General features: G+C 31.5%; 1 protein-coding gene across 3 annotated transcripts in view; it reads right to left on the bottom strand.

Annotated features, from left to right (window-relative positions):
* The window catches only part of cmpy (crimpy), a 513,475-nt gene that overhangs the window by 81,419 nt on the left and 412,595 nt on the right, over nucleotides 1-19,461 (bottom strand). Inside the window, exon 4 of one of the 3 annotated variants that reach the window (XM_085945190.1) lies at nucleotides 7,962-8,022. The exons of the other annotated variants lie outside the window; for them this stretch is intronic. The gene's annotated coding sequence lies outside the window, so the exon portion shown is untranslated. The remainder of the gene's footprint in view (nucleotides 1-7,961; nucleotides 8,023-19,461) is intronic. 3 annotated transcript variants of the gene reach the window in all.

The raw sequence follows: 19,461 nt of genomic DNA, 5'->3' as shown, positions 1-19,461 counted from the left end.
TATTTCATTACTGCACGTGTGCTTTGGTTTAAAACGTTATCTCGTTAATTTACTGTTTTTAGATAAGGAACCAAATGTTGTGTGTTTTCTGAACATTTCTTAGATTGACACAGTCAAGTAGGTAGATACATATTTATATTATATTGTTTACTTCAAAAGCTTAAAGTTTGTATGATGCAATAATCAAATGGTATTGTAAATTTGATAGGTGTGATGCCTTATCAGTGTACACAACAGCTCGATGAATGGACAATCAGTGAACAAAATAATACTGTCATATTTTGCTAACCAAGAGTCATAAAACGACAACAGAGCCGCCCTAAACTCGCTGCATCGATGTTAATATAATGTGGCAACAAATAATTAGTAACTAAAAAGAGAGTGAAAGAAGCTATATATATACATTCATATTAATTTTAACTCTATAACAGATTATGAAGCTCAACGACAGTTATGTAGTGTAACATTAGAATTGACATATTAGAAGTAAAACGATCACATAAATATATCACCGGGAATCAAACCCGGCGAACTTAGCTGAGAGTCTAGCAGTGGCGAAGGGTGGAGGTAGGCTGTTAAGATTCGCTATAAATAGTGCACACTAAACTTTTTTAGTCATATGTATTTGTTTTTATTGAACTAAGACTACAATTTACAGATGGTGTTAGTTAGTTTTTAAAAATCAATTAAACCATGCCTAAACGAAACCATAATAGATTTGGTCTAATTTGGGCAATGCGACAAAATTGTGCACACTTTTTCATTCATAGTTATTCGTTTTCGTTGGATTAAATATACATATTACACATATTGTTGGTTAATTTTTTTAATTCATTAAGCCCTGACTAAACCAAACTATAATAAATAAAAAATATTATTCTATTTACAAAATATTCAAAGTTATGTATGATTTAATTGCATACTTTTAGATATTTTAGAAATAGACATGTATTTTTTGACTATTATCTATTATGGCTTGGTTTCTAATGGTTTAATTGAATTTTAAAAACTAACCAACACTATCTGTAAATTGTAGTCTTATTTCAATGAAAACAAATATGTATGTGTGAAAAAGTTTAATGTGCACTGTTTATGGCGGATCTTAACAGCCTACCTCCACCCTTCGCCACTGGAGTCTAGCATCTTACACACTGTACCACGAGGGTTGGTCGACATTGACTGATGATAGTAATAATATCAATATTCCATGTTCAATAGTAACTCAATTTGGATTCATAGAATCCATTTAAATAATTGGGTTGCATATTATATAATATACATTTAAGTACAATATTATAAGGTCACGATGCCAAATGACAATTAATTGTGCAGTAATACTGAAATAGACACAGAAATATCCAGGTTTTGATACAATCACATAAACGTAGTGCAACCTCACTAGGAATCGAACCCGAAGATCCCTACATAACACTACGAGGGCTGATTGACGAATTATTAAATATATCAAAATGTGGGTTGTAATGACATCACTCAATGAAGCAAATTTAATATCACGTTTATTATTCTGACGACAAAACATTGAAAAAATACTGGTTTTTAACAATTTGAAGATTACATTGTTCGATCTACCAATTCTCTAAGCAAAAGCAATAAAAAAGAAATTAATAATTTAATTAAACATAATTTCAAAAACGACAATATGTCTAATCGTTGAAAGCTGAGTTGCCATGTTAATTACTATTTTCATAATCTGTTTCATAACATTATATGCATGGAGTCCTTATAATAATGTATATATTCTGATATTATAACAGATAATTTTTTCATTTTGGTATAATGTATTTTATTTTAATTAATAGTAAGTACCTATGTTTTGATAAGACATAGTTTTTGATATAAAACAAAAGGTAGACATAGAAACATTAATATAAGTAACATAATATTCAAATAAAGAGAATTCTCAAAAAGACCGATTCAAAGAGTCATTTTCAAAAAAAAACTGTTCCCTCTCACAAAAGCGGTCTATCGAAAACGTCTAAAAGTTATACTGGAATAAATCCGCCCTCAACCATTAGCTTTGTGAGCATACTCATTCTCTGTCTCCCTCGTTAGGCTAAAATGATTCACGTTTGCGAAACTTCTCAAACAAAGAAGTGGAATCGCATCAATTTAGTTATCAAACGTAAAATGCTCATTAGATAATTCAGACCTGGCTTTCTTTCGCGAAGTGAGAGTTTCGGTTATGCTGCGTCCCGCTCTAATGGCTGGGAAATGGCAAACCTTTGTGGTTCGTACTGAGTTCCGTATTCAAGGGCGTCGGGTGAAATTAGTATTTAATAATTTATAAGTAGCCTGTAATAAGACTAGTAAGATATTGATATACCACTTTAAGTAAAAGGTGTAACACTTTGAGCGCTACAGCATCTAATAAAAAAGGTAAATCACCATTTTTGTTCCAAGATGGAATATAACATGAACCTCTATATACCGTGGATACACACACCTTCACAATATTTTATGAGAATTAGTTATTAACAATTCGCTCTACCCATTGGAACCATGGTGTAATTTCAAATGTACATATTGATTAAAAAGAAAAGCCACATGTGAATTTTTAAAAAGGTTATGCGAAATAATTAAACAGTTACTTACTGAGAAAGTATTGACCACGCTGAACATTTCTATATTTAATTAAATTAAAGTGGATTCTTTGATATTAAGCTATTATAAAAAATATCATATATTATCATGTTCAATACTTCCATTCAAGCTCTCATAAATTATACTATTCATGTGATTTTTCAGTATTTAACTTATAATTTACAATTTTAAATGTTCATTATATTTTTTTCCCCTTTTTCATTATGCATAGTAATTTGTATTTCATTTATTTACCAGTATTTTAGGTCAATTAATAGATTAATTCAATTTACCCATAAATAACGATAATAATTACGTAAGTAAATCTGGTGTCGTGGATCCCGGGTTTGAATTCCGGGTCTGGAAAAAATCCCATGTTGTTTTTCAATATGTGTTTGAACCCAAGTATGAGCCTTATAAGTTGTGCAAGTGGTCAAAACATATTTATCGTAAAAACCAAAATCTGATAATAGAACCATCTTATTAGGATCGAACTAAAAATAAACAATTGATTTTTCTCCAGAGTAAAAAAAATAACATGATTTTCAAATAATTAATTTCTTTTACGCTGTGTTATCACGACAACAAATCTACATTTCTATAACTGATATTCAATGATGAGAATAGTTCAACAATATTACATAATATTTACGTATCATAAATGCCAAAAATAACAAAATGTGTATTATTATTTATGACCCCGTGTCGTTATGAAATTCGAGTAATTTCAGACTACGCCTACTACAATATTGTAACCGAACAACACTGTTGTTCAAGAATTGGATAATATTATTATTACATTTATATTTGGAATTTATTTTAAAACCGAAAGATCTGAGGGTAAATCTGCGATTACTATGCACGCCAATGGATTTGATCCTACTCCTCCTAAAGCAAGAGAACTGTATAAACTACATTCAAATTTGGAAGTAATCTGAATCAAGTAAAGTTTATCGCTCAGATAAAAATGTTTCACAGTCAATCATAAAATACTTGGTTCACTTGTATAATAGTGGCATAAAGTTTGCTTCTTTAAGTCAAAGGATTAAGTTTCGTGCAATTTGTGTTTAATTTAACTAGAGTAATGACTCGACGGGCTGAGCGAATGATCAGTCCATTGAGTCATTGCATGCCACGTATCTTAGGCCCGTTTCAGACGGGACACCGGTGTCGCACTCGTATATAATAAGGAGGCCTTTGTATTCGAATAAAGGGTCCATTGTATTATGTTTATGAACGCCCCAAAGCTAATGAGTCAACACGTGTCCGGTACACTTTTTCGTTGGCCGCTACATTCTCAAGCCGCCGATACACTCTTTTTTATTTCTATGTTCTAATTTATAACGCAAAATTATGCGTTGATTCATTAGCTCTGGGGCATTCATAAACATAATACAAATGCCCGTTTATTCGAAAACAAAGGCCTTCTATATTATATCGAGCGCGACACCGGTGTCCTGTCTGAAACGGGCCTTAATGATATAGTCAGTGGTTTTATTTTCTCCATATTCACACAAAACAAACACAATTATTTATACATCACGTAGATATGTGGGTATACAGCGTAATATGTAGTTGAGGCTCACGATATATTTTTCAACCATGTTCACTATTCACCAAATTTAATGATAGTTCCTCATGTAAGCTGGATGTCATCGATTCATAGCTATGACACAAAGACATATAATAAAAACAGCAGAAAATCACCAGATAAAAATGGTATGTGACGATATCCAATATGTATTGATATTTTTATTTTTTACGAGATGTCGGAATGGAAACCAATGTAAAAGAAATCTGCTGACAAATAATATAAACAAAGGACTGGTATTGAAAAAGTCAGATTGAATATGTGTTAAATTCGGGCCTAGGACAATTACCCCCTTTAAAATAACCCTCTGTATAAAATCCCCCAGGACAATTACCACTCGCGTAAAAAACCTATTTTACCGATAAAAAAATCATCATTTCTTCGAAACACAAAAACAATGGATTCGAAAAATATTTGAAGAAATAAATGTTATAAAATGAAATTGACAAAATAAAAACTTTTAAAAATATTTGCCACAGAAAAATAGATTTAGAGATTTTAGAGATAGATAAATGGAGAAAAATTAATTAGGTACTATTAAAAATATTAAAATCTCCGACAGAAAATTAAGTTATTTAAAATAATTTTTGTATCTACTGTTTGTCGTGTCAAGAAAAATGTATTTTTATTTTAATACGGGGGAATTAATATCCGAAGGGTTACTAAACTCCATTTTTAAAAGTAAGTGTAAATATAAAATATGAGAATAACATAGTTTAAATTATTTTTTAATGTAACCCTTATTTTTACGCGAGTTAAAAATTAACGTAAAAAATTAAAGCAATGCTTTATTAAATAATTTAATGACTTAAAACCCTTAAAAGAACTGGAAGCATCGACTGGTTCGAGTAACTTTTTTGGTTGCAAACTAGCCTTATCTGAACGTCTCTTCGCTTATTCCGTGTCTGATGTGCTATCTAAATGCTACATTTTGAATCTCCTTCTCCATTCTTTTCTACAAAAACAAAAAAAACGTGAAATCGAAAAAAAAGTCGCGCGACCTCTGTGAAAATGAAAAGTATGCTTAGTAAAATATCATTGCGAGATGTGTTTTATAGAGGCTTCGTCTTTTATCGTGGGAAAATTAGTTTTTCCCATTTTCATATTATTATTCGTGTCTGGCAATAATACAAATTAAAAAAAATAAATACGACTACCCAAATCTTATTTATGTAACAGCTGTGGCATATTTTTTGGGCTTCACTTTATCATAAAGAAGTCACTTTAGTCAAAATGAAGATCTCGGCATGGGAAAAAGCATGTAGAATTTGATTTAGTTTTGTTTTAAATTGTAATATCGTATTACAGTAGTGAATATTTTTTAAATTTATTAAAAGATAAATTTTATCTGAATGTTATTTACAGACTTTTTGTAACGAGTTTTATTTGTTCTGAAAATGAGTTAGTTTAAAAAAATATATAAAACAAGTTTTTAAAATACTGGTTATATCAAAATCAAATTAAAAGTTTAAGTAAAAGTTTTGCTTTTTGAATCGATGTAAAAGATAACGACATCAGAATAAGTTCAATTAAGATTAAAATACACATAAAATACATACAATTCATATCATGTCTTTTTGATGATCCCCGAAAACGAGCTAGAGTCAGCATTGGGCAATCAAATAATCGGAAATATTTTTGTATGTAAGTTGTATGCTTTGAGAATCGTATAAAGAGCCTGTCTAGAGCGAGACTGCTGATTTCCGACAAAGCGGATATTGTTTACCTGCTCTAGTATTTATATTAACGTTGGCGAATACATTCTAAAAACACAACATCACTCAATGGTCGATCTAATACCACGATATTCATATATTCCACATACGTGAGATAAGTTTGGGTAGACGTTGTTTTATAAATTCTTAAAATAGGGTCTACTTAGCACATTCGGCTTATTTTAAAGTACTTTTGTACAAATATTGATTTTGTTTTTCATGTTATATTGTGATTGTGTTCAATTTATAATTTGAAAAGTTCACTACATGTACATAAATAAATAAATTTTAAACCTGTCAATACCTAATCAATTTTATTTCAACGATAAACTATATCACGCTAACATCCTTGTCAACAACTTATTGATTATTGGAACTCGCCCTACTCAAGCCTCCTGATCAAAGCACGAGATCGGTTCAGACTTCATTCCAAACCGTATCAGTAGGCATATTAAATTCAGAATGTATTGGTTTGTGATGATGTCAGATTGATAGCTTCATTACCAAAAATGATTTATTTTTAGAAGAATGTTGCATGGGTAGTAGGTACGTTTACTGCATTAAGCTGAGTTGAAATTTTAATAAAACATAATGTAGCTGCATTAGCAAATATAGTTAAGTACACCAAATTTTAATTATCTGGCTATGCGGAAAATTGGCTAAAAACCGTGGTTAAATTAAATAACAATATATGTATAGTAGGTATAACATAGGTATAGTATCTACTGGGTAGTCCCAGAAGTACCCGACCTGAATTATAGATAGCAGTTGTTGTTTAAAAATAATGACCATGATAGAAAGTACCAACATTATAAAGTCTAAGTTTGAAGTTTGATGACGCTACGTTGTTCAGTAATTATTTGTCAGCCATCAACAGTGAACGCTCTCAGTGAATTTATAAACATGGAAAAAATGGTCATAGTTATGTGATACAATACTTTCATTTGAAAAGCTTCAGTCCAACCAATATCAAAGCGGTGCTAGATTCTACTTTGGGGGTATCTGCTCCTTTGTTTACAATAGTAAAATATTGGGTGGCTGAGTTAAAACGAGCTCGGACGAGCTGCTAAGACGAACATCGCAGTGGTCGACCAAATGAGGTGACCACGCCAGAAATGGTGACGAAAATCCACAAAATGGTATTGGATAAACGTCAACTGAAATTGCGCGAGCTAGCAGACATGGTAGGCATTTGAAAAAGTGCTGTACATTACATATTGACTGAAAATTTGGACATGAAAAAGCTGTGCGCAAGGTGGGTGCCGCGATTACTCACAATGGAACAAAAACAGCATCGTGAGGATGTTTCAATCGAGTGTTTGGCGAAGTTTCACAGCAATAAAGCAGAGTTTTTGCATCTATTCATAACCATAGATAAAACATGGGTCCATCAATTTACACCTGAGACGAAGGAACAGTCAAAACAATCGACTGAAATGGGAGAATCGGCTCCAAAGAAGGCGAAGACAATTTCATCTGCAGGCAAGGTCATGGCGTCAGTTTTTTTGGATGCGCGTGGGGTAATTTTTATTAATTATGTTCAAAAAAGAAAATCAATCAACAGCGTGTATTATGCAAACTTATTGCAGCATTTGAGTGATGAAATCAAGAAAAAACAACCGCATTTGGCGAAAAAGAAAGTTTAATTTCATCATGACAATTCATCAGCTCACACATACGTTATCGCGATGGCCAAAATCAATGAGTTTAAGTTCGAATTGCTTCCTTACGCACCCTATTTGCTAGATTTAGCCCCCTCGGATTATTTTCTGTTTCCAAACTTGAAAAAATGGCTCGGTGGTAAAAGATTTGCCAACAATGAAGAGGTGGAGTCTGCAGTTGATGGCTATTTTGAGGAGCTCGACGATTCTCACTATAAACAGGATATCAAAGCTATTGAACATCGCTGGGAAAAATCAACCTTAAAGAAGATTACGTAGAGAAATAAAAATATTTTATCCCAAATGTTTTGTGTTTTATTTGTTAGGTCGGGTACTTCTGGGACTACTACAAGTGAAATTAATTTAATATTAGAAATACTTGTAATTAGATACCTGATATCAGTGGTGATAAGCGGGTGTTCGTGATCGACATTAACGGGTTAATGAGTAGTACCTGAAAACATACAAAATAATACAATTATTAATAAGAATAACACATCATACAATATAATATTTAATCCACATGATTAAATAATCAATAACGGTTTCATCCAATGAGATGAGAACTGTCCTTCAAAAGAAAAATACAGTGTTTTTGGTTTTAGGGAAATGGGAACCCAAGTTTTAAATTACTCTTTCTCTAATATTATACAAAATTATTGGATTCTTTTGATAAAATCTTTAAATATACACTGTTTATTTAGAGCTAATGTCAAAATAATTTAATAATTCACTATCAAAATCTCATTTCACTAAAATCAAAAACACTGTCTTTTTACTTAGCAGGGCAGGGTAGGTATTGTCAATAATAATTGATGATCTACAATCTCGCCCACTCCACTGGAGGTTTATGTCAACATTCATTAAATTATCCCTCTCTTCAGAGATGAGATAGAACTGGCTTCTGATGGTCTTATAACCAGAACTAGCAGCAATTAAGCTAAGATTAATGTTATTTATTTTATTTAGTCTGTACATGTTTGATTCGCTTTTAAAAATGTTCTACCAGTGAGCCATTTCTGAGAAAGGAACACATCCGCCACAACGGCTTTCGATAAAGAAGAAATCTATCAATATGTGAGAGCAAGTGTCGATAGGATATCGTCACTTGCCGTCCGCCTGAGGTCACGGGTAAAGGGCAGTTGGATCTAACATTCCACTGGAGACGTCTAACATTAATGCTTGGATACTTAAATTAATCTACATTATTGAATATTGCAAACTGTACGCTATCTCTAAAATATCGTATCCGGAAATTTGTACGTCAACAGTTCACCGCAGGACACTTATTCGTGCGCCGCAGTACGTGAAACATGAGTTCGTGTAACATTTCATCAAATGACGAGTTCTTCATTGAACATTTCACCGTGGAGTATATTTATACGTATGCTACAACATGTGGAGCTGTCTTTACTAGGTTAGGTTAGGTTAGGTTAGGGTTAATCTAATTGAAACAGTACTATTTGCAAGTTATTGCCGCATTTTCTAAGATAAATACAAATGTATTCCATGGTGAAATGTTCAACGAAGAACTCGTCATTTGATAAAATGTTATACGAACTCATGTTTCACGTACTGCGGCGCACAAATAAGTGTCCCACGATGAACTGCATACGTACAACTTACATGTAACATGTAACCGTAAAATATAAATCGTTTTCCACTTAAATTTTTGTTTATTTGAGTCACCTTAATCTAATAATTATTCCACGATATTTTCTATGATTTTTTTAATTTTTCTTAATCTAAATTTCTTAAGATTTTTAAAGTTATATGTATGATATATTATAAGTTTTAATAAAATTAGGTACACTTTTACTTAAATTTTACTAAAATTCACAATTTTATTAAAAACGAAAGTGAATTTCATAAAAGTAAGTGAGTAATATTCTATTTGAGATCGTAACCCAAAAAAGAAATTTGACGTAATGATAGTATGTTCAAATGGCTATCATATCGTATTCACGATAAATAAATTTAGTCAAATTGAATAGCGTTATCATTAATGCGAAAAACATTATTAAAACTAAACAGTGAAAATTTTGTGTGCGCAGAATGGCGGTATACATTATATAAAATATTATTTAAATTATAACGAATACAAAAAAAAACATTTGATTGATACCATGTTATTATGTGAAATTTAAAGTTTACATTTGGATTACAACATCTACTATAGTATCAAAAGCTCAGGTCAATTCAATATGCAAAAGAGATTTGGGAAAACGAAATAAGTGCCTAAGTAAAAATATTTAATTAAATTATTTTCATATTGTTAAATAAAACAGACTGTAATGAAATTTATTACTCATTCAAAACAATAGAACAATGCCAGAGGGCATAAATAATAATTTAACAAAAATCTACAACGACAATATTTTACAAAGATCTGTTTGTATCATGCTTCTCGGCTTAGCGAAATAAATAATTGATTGTGGCTCGACCTTTCTATTTTGGATTTTGCGGTGACTCGCAGAACTTATCAACGTTTTAAGGGACAAAGCAATTTATTTATAGTCACGTAAAGACAGAAAATTTAGATAAATCTTTTGAACCCGAGATTTTGTTGTTCAGCGAACTTGTCGAAACGAGTCGACACCCTTGCGTTGTCCGCACAAGGGTACGTCGACGACAGATAAGACGAGATTAAAAATAAATCGGATGCAAAAAAAACGCCATACGCATCCATTGGTGGTAAATGTAATATTGCTACCAATTATTTGCACACTGGAAACTTTAGAAAGGGTCAAGATGTATTATGCATTCTGTATAATAACGCAAAATGAAATTTAGATAACCGAAAATTCACATTAAAAAATTAACAAATGCTATTGTATTATTAAGATTGGGGTCCAGACCATAAGATTAAGATCAAACAGTACTTTTGAATTATTGAAAAATCTATTCTGCATTCCAAATATAGTTATGGATACCCATGGAGGGCGATCGGGTGCTACGTCAACCCCGCCCCGCACTGATCTACGAAGTTAAAGTCTGGATGTTAAGGGAACAGATAATAAAAAGACTTAGCACTATTATACTCGTTCTATGAGTTTTTGACGTCTAGGAGCAGATACCCAAGACTGAGATCACCACGCACTCAAGTGTGCTTTATATCCACGGAGGGCGATCGGGTGCTACGTCAACCCCGCCCCGCACTGAACTACGAAGTTAAAGTCTGGATGTTAAGGGAACAGATAATAAAAAGACCCAGCACTATACTCGTTCTATGAGTTTTTGACGTCTAGGAGCAGATACCCAGGACTGAGATCACCACGCACTCAAGTGTGCTTCAACACTATTTATAGAGACTTTCTAATAGAAAATGTCTATGGGAGAGAGAAACACGGTGAATTAATAAAAATAAAATATTTTTTGACCATGTCCGATTTTTAAGATCATATGGGCCTCCACAGAGTGAAGATTTTTATTAACAGATTTTGTTTTCACGAGAAATGGATGTTAGAAACTTGATCAACCTATTAGGTCTATACACAAATTGAAAAACAGTATGTGTACTTGCCAGAACCAGGATTCAAACCTGGGCCGACGCTTAAGCCGCGCGTCCATTGTAGGTGTAATGAAATGTAAATGATTATAATTAATAAATATATAGTAAAAAGTTAAACTATACGGACATAAAAAACTATGTGGAGAGATATTTACGTCCTCAATAAGACGCGAAAAATTTTTTAACACAAAAAATTGCCTTCGTGAGGCTTCCCACTTTTGCTGCTAGATCTTTGAATAGCCCATTAAGTTCACATTATTATTTGTATCGTTTGAATGTAAATTAAAAGTTTTAACACAATATAGATACATATAAGTATTGATTTTTACTTTTATAGTAATTTTAATTTTCAATAAATAAATCATCTTCAATCTTCAAACTTTAAGCACTAGTATGGTGTCAACAATGATTGCCGTTTGCATTTCTGGCTGGTATTATGAACAAAGATAATATACCGTAGTTTAGAATTCAGAAGGTATTTCTCGTAATAATCCTGCCGAAACTGGAAGTTTTGAGTATCCTCGCTCAAAAGCCGCTTGTCAAATCCTTTCAACATGCCGTCATATAGATATAAACTAAAATTGCCATCACAGATTCTCAGATAAATCTTCGGTACCTTAATTATAACACTATCCGATATCCTAGCAACACTTTTAGTTGATTAAAGACTTCATTATGTCGATATATAAATTATTTATTCTTCCGTAGCATAATGTGTGCACGACACATTAATAATGCAGAATGTAGCCAACTTTATGTGGTCATTGAAAAATCTATTCTCTCTCAACTAAGAACTTGTGGCAATTTATAAAAACGCGCTCTACTAGGAAAATATTCTCAAGTAATTACTCACAGGGAAAATTCAACGGAAAAACTTTCCACGAGTGAGTTGAATAGTTTGCGGAAAGTTCGTAAAAGTGTCAAGTACGACGAAAAATCTCATAAAATATGTGGTGATAAAAAATATGACATTTTTCTCTCTTTACTCTTGACTACGTATGTCGTTAATATTAAATTTCACGCACACGTGTTTGTAAAATGAATTGGAATTTGTGGAAAAAAAAACTCGATCGGATATTTTATTGACGAGACGTTCCTAAGTGATTCGGATGAATAATAAAAATAAAAGTTATAGAGAGATACATAACTTTGAAAAAAACCTCAGTAATATATTGTGAAATGGGTCAGGTCGTGACAGATGTCGTTGGTGCTCGAAACCGTCTGATGAGAATTTCGACTCGAAACGTTGTGGATTATTTTTATCATATATATTGTTCACCATAAAATCCTTCGTTCACTATGCAATCTGTGGTGTCCGATGTGGCCGACAGTCACCCGGTGTCTAGCATACTTTTGTTGTATATATTTATAAAAAAGCCTTTGGCTCACTTAGGGATTGAAATACCGGTATTTTAAAACCGGAATTTAAGTTTCGACAATATCGAAATACCGATTTAAAAAAACGGTCTTTTCAGTATTAAGAAAGCAGACGCGTTTAATTTTTCAATGTTTCATTACTTTAAACCTATATAGTTGAGCGTAAAATCTCTGTGCTGCTGAGACGCAAATATTTTTAGTTCAGACGCTACTTTGTATTTTCATTTTTTTTTTAAATATATTATCAATAATCAGTTAATTAAAAAAAAAGGAAACAAACTATGCGGACTGACATATCAGATGTCTTACAATACTTGCGCAGCTAAAAAAATACACGAATATTAAAAAAAAAATCCGATCATGAAATTCAAAGTATTTATAAAAATCAGCAGTTCTAGCATAGGAACATAATAATATATACATATTTTTCAATATCAACAGAATATTATGAATCAGTATACTTAGATACTTTTGCCATGAAATATCAATATTTTAAAAGGTATTTATAGCTATATTTATTTATAAATTATTGTTTTTTGTTAAATTAAATTGATGTTTTTATTCACTATTGCAATCCATAAACTCACGGAACACATGTGTTTTGCTTGGTGGGTGATATTGCTGTTTGTCAAACTCGTATATTTATTAAAAAAATCATTTTCACTTTCTGATGATCAAAATATATTTACGATTTTATTGATTGTGTGTGCGTCTTTATTGTAAATCTATGGTAGAATTAGTAAATACTTTATTTTAGATTTATTTTAATGGAATTCTGACATCAGTTAAAAAACAATAAATGTTAAAGTAATATAAAATAAACGAAAAACCACATTTGCGCTATAATGGCATGATAATTAATATTTATATCTATCAAACATTGTACTACTTTTATTATTTGATTTAAGCTCATTTAGAAAGTTTATATTATTGACCAAGGGTACTCGGTGGAAAATGAATTTAAATTCTAATTGATTAAATTTAATATTATTTCAAAAATGTTTTCTGGTGGATATATATTTGAGTTTGCTTTTGAAATGATGTGTGTTCAATAAATAATGATACATTGTCAAATCTGGTAAATTATTCGTTGAATATATTAAATTAAATTTATGTTTAGTTAACGTACAAAAACTTTTATAAAAATTATCGGTACTGTTCGGTTATCAGTGGGTCTATTCTATACTTATCGAACACTAAATTGATAAATAGTATCAAACTTAGGGTAGGTTTGTATCAAAATATTAGCACTTATTGTAACAATTACACGAAGCCGGTTTTTATTGTTGCAATAAGTGCGATATTTTAACAGCAGCAAGATAGGTGCTGTTAAAATATAGCACTTATTGCAACAATAAAAACCGGCTTCGTGTAATTGTTACAATAAGTGCTAATATTTTGATACAAACCTACCCTAAGTTTGATAATATTTTTCACTTTATCACTTTAGCGGTCGATAAGCATAGAATAGACCTACAGGAATACAGCGGAACACACATTTTGAAAATACCCGATATACTGGATTATTTGTTAGTTTGGGTTAGGTTAGGTTGGGTAAGGTTAGGTTAGGTTAGGTTAGGTTTGGTTAGGTTAACCTAACAAATAATCCAGTTTATCGGCTATTTTAAAAATGTGTTTTCCGCTGTATTCCTGATAACCGAACAGTACCAAATTATCTATTGATTTTCAGATTATTTTTATTAAAGTTTTATTTAATGAAAGTTACCTGAATAAAAAATCGTGCATCTTCATATTCAATGTTTAAAATAATGGTATACAGTGTTTATACTAATGGACAAAATACATGTCACAAATTGCTGAGAGCAAGTATTATTTAAAATGCTTTGTGAAAATAAGTATGACATCTTGGACATGCTCTTTAGTACGGGAAAACGTTGCAATCGAAAATGGTGGAGGTTTTCCACAGGACTCGTCGCTTTTCTTCTCACCAGTAAACCGAGAGACAAATCGGCTTTGAAAATCGCACTCGGAGACGAAAATAGGGGGTGGTTTGTGGGGATGAGGGACGCATTCAATTGTGAATCGCTTCTCTCATCTTTTCTATACAGAGGGGCAGTTGCGTTCGATACATATTATTATGATACGAGTGAGAATATATTATGTTCAATTTATTAAATGCCAGTAAAATCATTACACGTGAATTGATCGTTTTTATTGTCATCAGTATTCATTTTGTTTGTCACAGTACTTGATGTTTCAAATGACTACAAAAATACTCTATAAAGACTATCATTGACAGTTTTTGTTGAACCACCAAGATTGAATAAATTTTTATTCGTTAACTATTTATCTATATGGCAGCACATTTTACAGGTGTGGCATACTTCAATGACGGTCGACTACCTCAGGTTTTATCAGCGAAACACCTCGCAGTAGTGCAATGGCAGCAGGTTATTCAATGGTGACCTACAGCAACGATGACTGGTAGCATTTATTGAATATGCATTTTAATAACAATCAAAGAACGATTGATGGAATGTCAAATTCAGTCTCAGTATATCAGTAGCGGTACACTCATTGTACCTCAAACTGAGTCAATCTCACCGAGCGACACTCGATTGTAACATCTCCGACGAAGCATTTCTCACCGTATGTTACCTGCACTGTTAACTCCACTCTTGTTATTATACTTATTAACCCGTCAATAAAGTTGTGGTTTTCTGCTTATATACTATTACAACAAGTCTTCTTTATCATTCTACACCTTCACTCCAAAGAGGTTCTCGTCCCTCTACAACATCAATCCAAATCTATAAGAATTACGACATATACCGCAGAAACCGGTATAGGTACTAAATAAAATATTATAACTACTTCTTTCGACCTGTCACGGCCCAGCCTTGGGGCATAGGGCAAGCACAAGTTAGCACCATTTCAAATGTTTGTTATTTGTGTAATCATGTATTTTTATCAAGTACATATTAATATCTTTTATTTTGTTAACTGTCAGTTCATGGTGGAACTGCATTGTAATGAACCAATCAGGACCGGTTGTCTCCGATATGAAGAAAGTTGTCAGCATGTAAATTGCAACAAGAAATTAATACCATAATTTGATCATACATTTATTAATTTCAAATATGAAATGGAGAATCAGGTGTAATGGTGACTTATACCGCATGAATAGCATGCACTATTCTCCATATTATGTACTTATATAAGTGACGATATCAAAAGCTATATAAACAAATAAATCAATTTTAAATATCATAATAAAAAACTGCCATAAAATTAAAATACCCCCCTACCCCCATTTTCATTGTGTTTAAAAGAAAAATGAAAATTTTAGCCGAAAAGAAATCATTTTTTTAAAGTAATATTTATACTGATTTATATAATATGCAGAATTTTGATGTATTTACAGAGAATATTTGAAAGATTTAAAACTTTAAATGAGTCTTTATCAAAATAACATTTTTTACATATAAGGGGGTGTTAGTTTTATCGCCAAAATTTTATTGACACTGATTTTCAAAATATAAAATTTAAATTCTTTAATATATTATTGTTCAACAATATAATATAATTAGTCAGTTATAAAGAGTTTATTCTTAATATATTAAGTTAAACGTAATACTATAGAAAACGCCTTTTTATGAGTAAAAGATAATTATTTTATGTAGTAGTGATAAAGAATGGAATCAAAAGCGAAATGAAAGGAATCATACTGATATTAGTTGTGATATTATATTCTTATAACGATTCAATTTTCCTTTTTATTTACACCACTGCACCTTCTACCAGTGACCAGTGAAAACTGCATGACCGGAAATGCCGCGGACAAAGAAAAAGAGGGACGGAAAGCTTTGGGTATTGGAGTCTGTATGCTGGAAAGATTCGAAAAGGAGACAACGAGGGTGGGTATTTGCAATGTAGGGACGTAAGTAATAGAAAACATTAGATTTTCAAAAAGAGAATTATATAAATAATTCCTTACTTAAAATACAGGTACCTACATAATTATCAAATAAATATCAGATAATTTCTTGACGTAGAAGTTATTGAAAAGTCGAATATTATTTTACGACAGAGTCTACCGAAAACTAAATTATACCAATCATTACCTACTCACATTATCTTGTAATCATTCTGCTTAAAAGTTTGATGACGTGGCACCGCGAATCATCACATTTAAAAGTCGAATTGTCTCACGTTTCAAAAGCTCTCCAAGCAGACGGATATTCTAACAAGACAATCCATTAAGCCAGTAAGAGTAAAAACAAATCTGTTAACCAGGATGAGCGCAAGAAAATAAAAGACCAGCCACATTTATTTACCATACATAAAAAAAACTATCGTTTCTCTCTATTTAATTTATATATTTCTGTAAGGTACCTACAAAGTTTGTAAACATTGCTTTACAATATTTATTATGTACGCTTTTGGCGGGTTTTAGAAATAATAGATCAACATAAATAATGTGAAATTCCATATATACGTATTATGTACATATTTTTTGATAGATTTAGACAATATATGGACATCACTATCTTTTTCATTCATCCTGTCACACCCCGGCATTGGGGCATTGAGCAAGTACAAATTTAAGCCATTTCTCTCGGTCCATCGCTAATTTACGCTATGCCGGATCTATAGCGCGTTGATTGCTTCTGTACCACTGCTGCAAGGTGAAGGAGGGCCTGCCATGGTGACGTAACTCTTGAGGCTGTGCCACAAGAGTACGAAGTGTCGCACTCTCTGGCGGCATCCGAAACAAGTGTCCCAACTACGTAAACCGTCACTTCGTAATTACTTCAATCAGCTATTATACTGCCCTGCTAAGTAAAAACACAGTTGTTTTGGTTTCAGTAAAATGAAAAAATATACACTATTAAGAGATTATTTCAAAACAATTCAATAATTTTACATAATATGAGAGAAAATGTAGTTTAAAAGTAGTGTTCTCATTTCACTATTACTAAAAACACTGTATTTTTACTAAGCAGGGCAGTATAAGCTGGGTTAGTTTAACAAATATTTGTTTTGCAGGTTATGAGTTATGATAGAACAAACAGATATACATAATATAGACAGACAGGTATTTTGCAATCACAGAGAGACGTTTCAACCACGTGAAGTATCTCTTCGTGTTTACTTCAATCACCACTCACAAACACTGTAACGAGGTCGTACCAATCGATTTAATAGAATTAAACTATTACAAAATATAAAATATAATTGTGCACTCAGATTCTTAGTTGTCGACCAATAATCACCGTCCCACAAATGTGAAAGGAGAGCAAGGGGTTGGGGTGTCTTGTTGACTTTTTGGTTTCGGTCCAGCGTAATCTGGTATGACTTTGAGAGTTCTGATTTCGCTACGGCGACCCGGAAAATAAATTCATTGGAATGAATTTTCTGTACTTGGTAAGTGCAAGTAAATATTTTCATTAAACAATTAGGTGAAGAACATTTTATGATACATATTACATTACTATTGCATATATTTTAAAATGAATCTCTCTTATTATTAATTATTGTTAAAGTATTGCAGATTTCGTAAAATGGATATTGTAAAAATACCAGCTTTATAACTATGCACTTTTTTTGCACTTTTATTACAGTGATATGCCCCTTTGCCTGATTACCCGCATAAAATTAGATGAAATGATATTCACTTGTATTAATATAATATGTAGGAATAAATAAATAAATATATAGTATATGTAATAAACATATTTATAGAATTCATTATGAAGTGGCAACTCTAAGGTTTGGTAAGATTTATGACAAAAAAAATCTAATCAAAAACTGTTATTAATTAGAAATTTTAATATAAAATCAAAATTACAATAAAAAACTGACCAGCGATTTTCACTACTAATAAAACAGTATATAGAATATCCAATAACCTAATTACAAGCAAAGAAACCATTTTGCACTTACAGTAATTTTAAAGACATCACAGAAATAAGTGAATTTATTTTATTTTCAAAATAAAATGCGACCTAAAAAAAATGACGTCTAAATTTTAACATCGCATATTAAACAGTCTTGTGTGTTTTCCTTACAAATTACTCTTATATTCAGTTATATAGAAATTGACTAACTAAATTTGACTACATTTATTTAAATCTCCTAGCAAAGGTGATATTCAATATTGGCTCGAAGCAGACATCAAACATACATCCAGTTGATATTCTACATAATATGTACTGCTTAAGGGGACATGCTCAGCGTAGGTCAAAATGGAGCTTTTATTGCATTTTCAAAGCATGATCCTGGACATTCCTTAAACGTTGTAGATAATCTATTTATATAATTTTGAAGCCCTATTATCGTTTATATTTATTTTAAACATATGATGACTGCATAAAGTATTTTTATTACATAAAATAGTATTCTTTTAAACCTCTCGCTCTAATGTTTTAGAATATAGTCATATTTCAGTACATGCATGTGCAGTGGTGTTAAGATTTTTTACATTTATTAATTTTTAAACGCATTTATAAAACAATTAGTATAATTTATGTTGACATTATTCTAGTGAAATATTTACGATAAAAAAATATATTGATAATCTCTGCGATCTTAAATTTGACAAGAATTAGGCATTTTATTATTCAAAAAATGGGCAAGATTAACACATTTGAAGATAATTCTTAAGATACTTATTATAAGCTATGTCTTTGACCATTCAAGTGTGATAAACAGCCTACGAATAATAATTGCTTTATAATAATAATTATTGACCTAAGATTAAGGTTGTGTTTTTTTGAAATACGCCATTTCTTTTGGCATTCCCCAGTGGTTAAGCTACAACATAAGGCCGTAGCCATAAATTGACAAACTATAATTGAAGTAGGGAGTAAAATGACGTCCACCCGGCTAACTTCATTTGGGCAAATTGTTCAGGAAGGAGAACAACATAATAATTTCACTATCGAGCGGAATTTAACAATTCCAAAAATTCACTTGGATTTTTTTTAAATAGGTACGCTGCACTATTTTAGATTCACTTTTTATATATAAAGAAAATTTATA

Source organism: Rhyacophila brunnea, unplaced genomic scaffold (genome assembly GCF_057557595.1).
Source record: "Rhyacophila brunnea isolate RB1 unplaced genomic scaffold, BYU_Rbru_1.0 scaffold_18, whole genome shotgun sequence".
Taxonomy (NCBI): Eukaryota; Metazoa; Arthropoda; class Insecta; order Trichoptera; family Rhyacophilidae; genus Rhyacophila; species Rhyacophila brunnea.
Note: the sequence above shows the minus strand (reverse complement) of the source record. Positions and strands in the feature narration are given on the sequence as shown.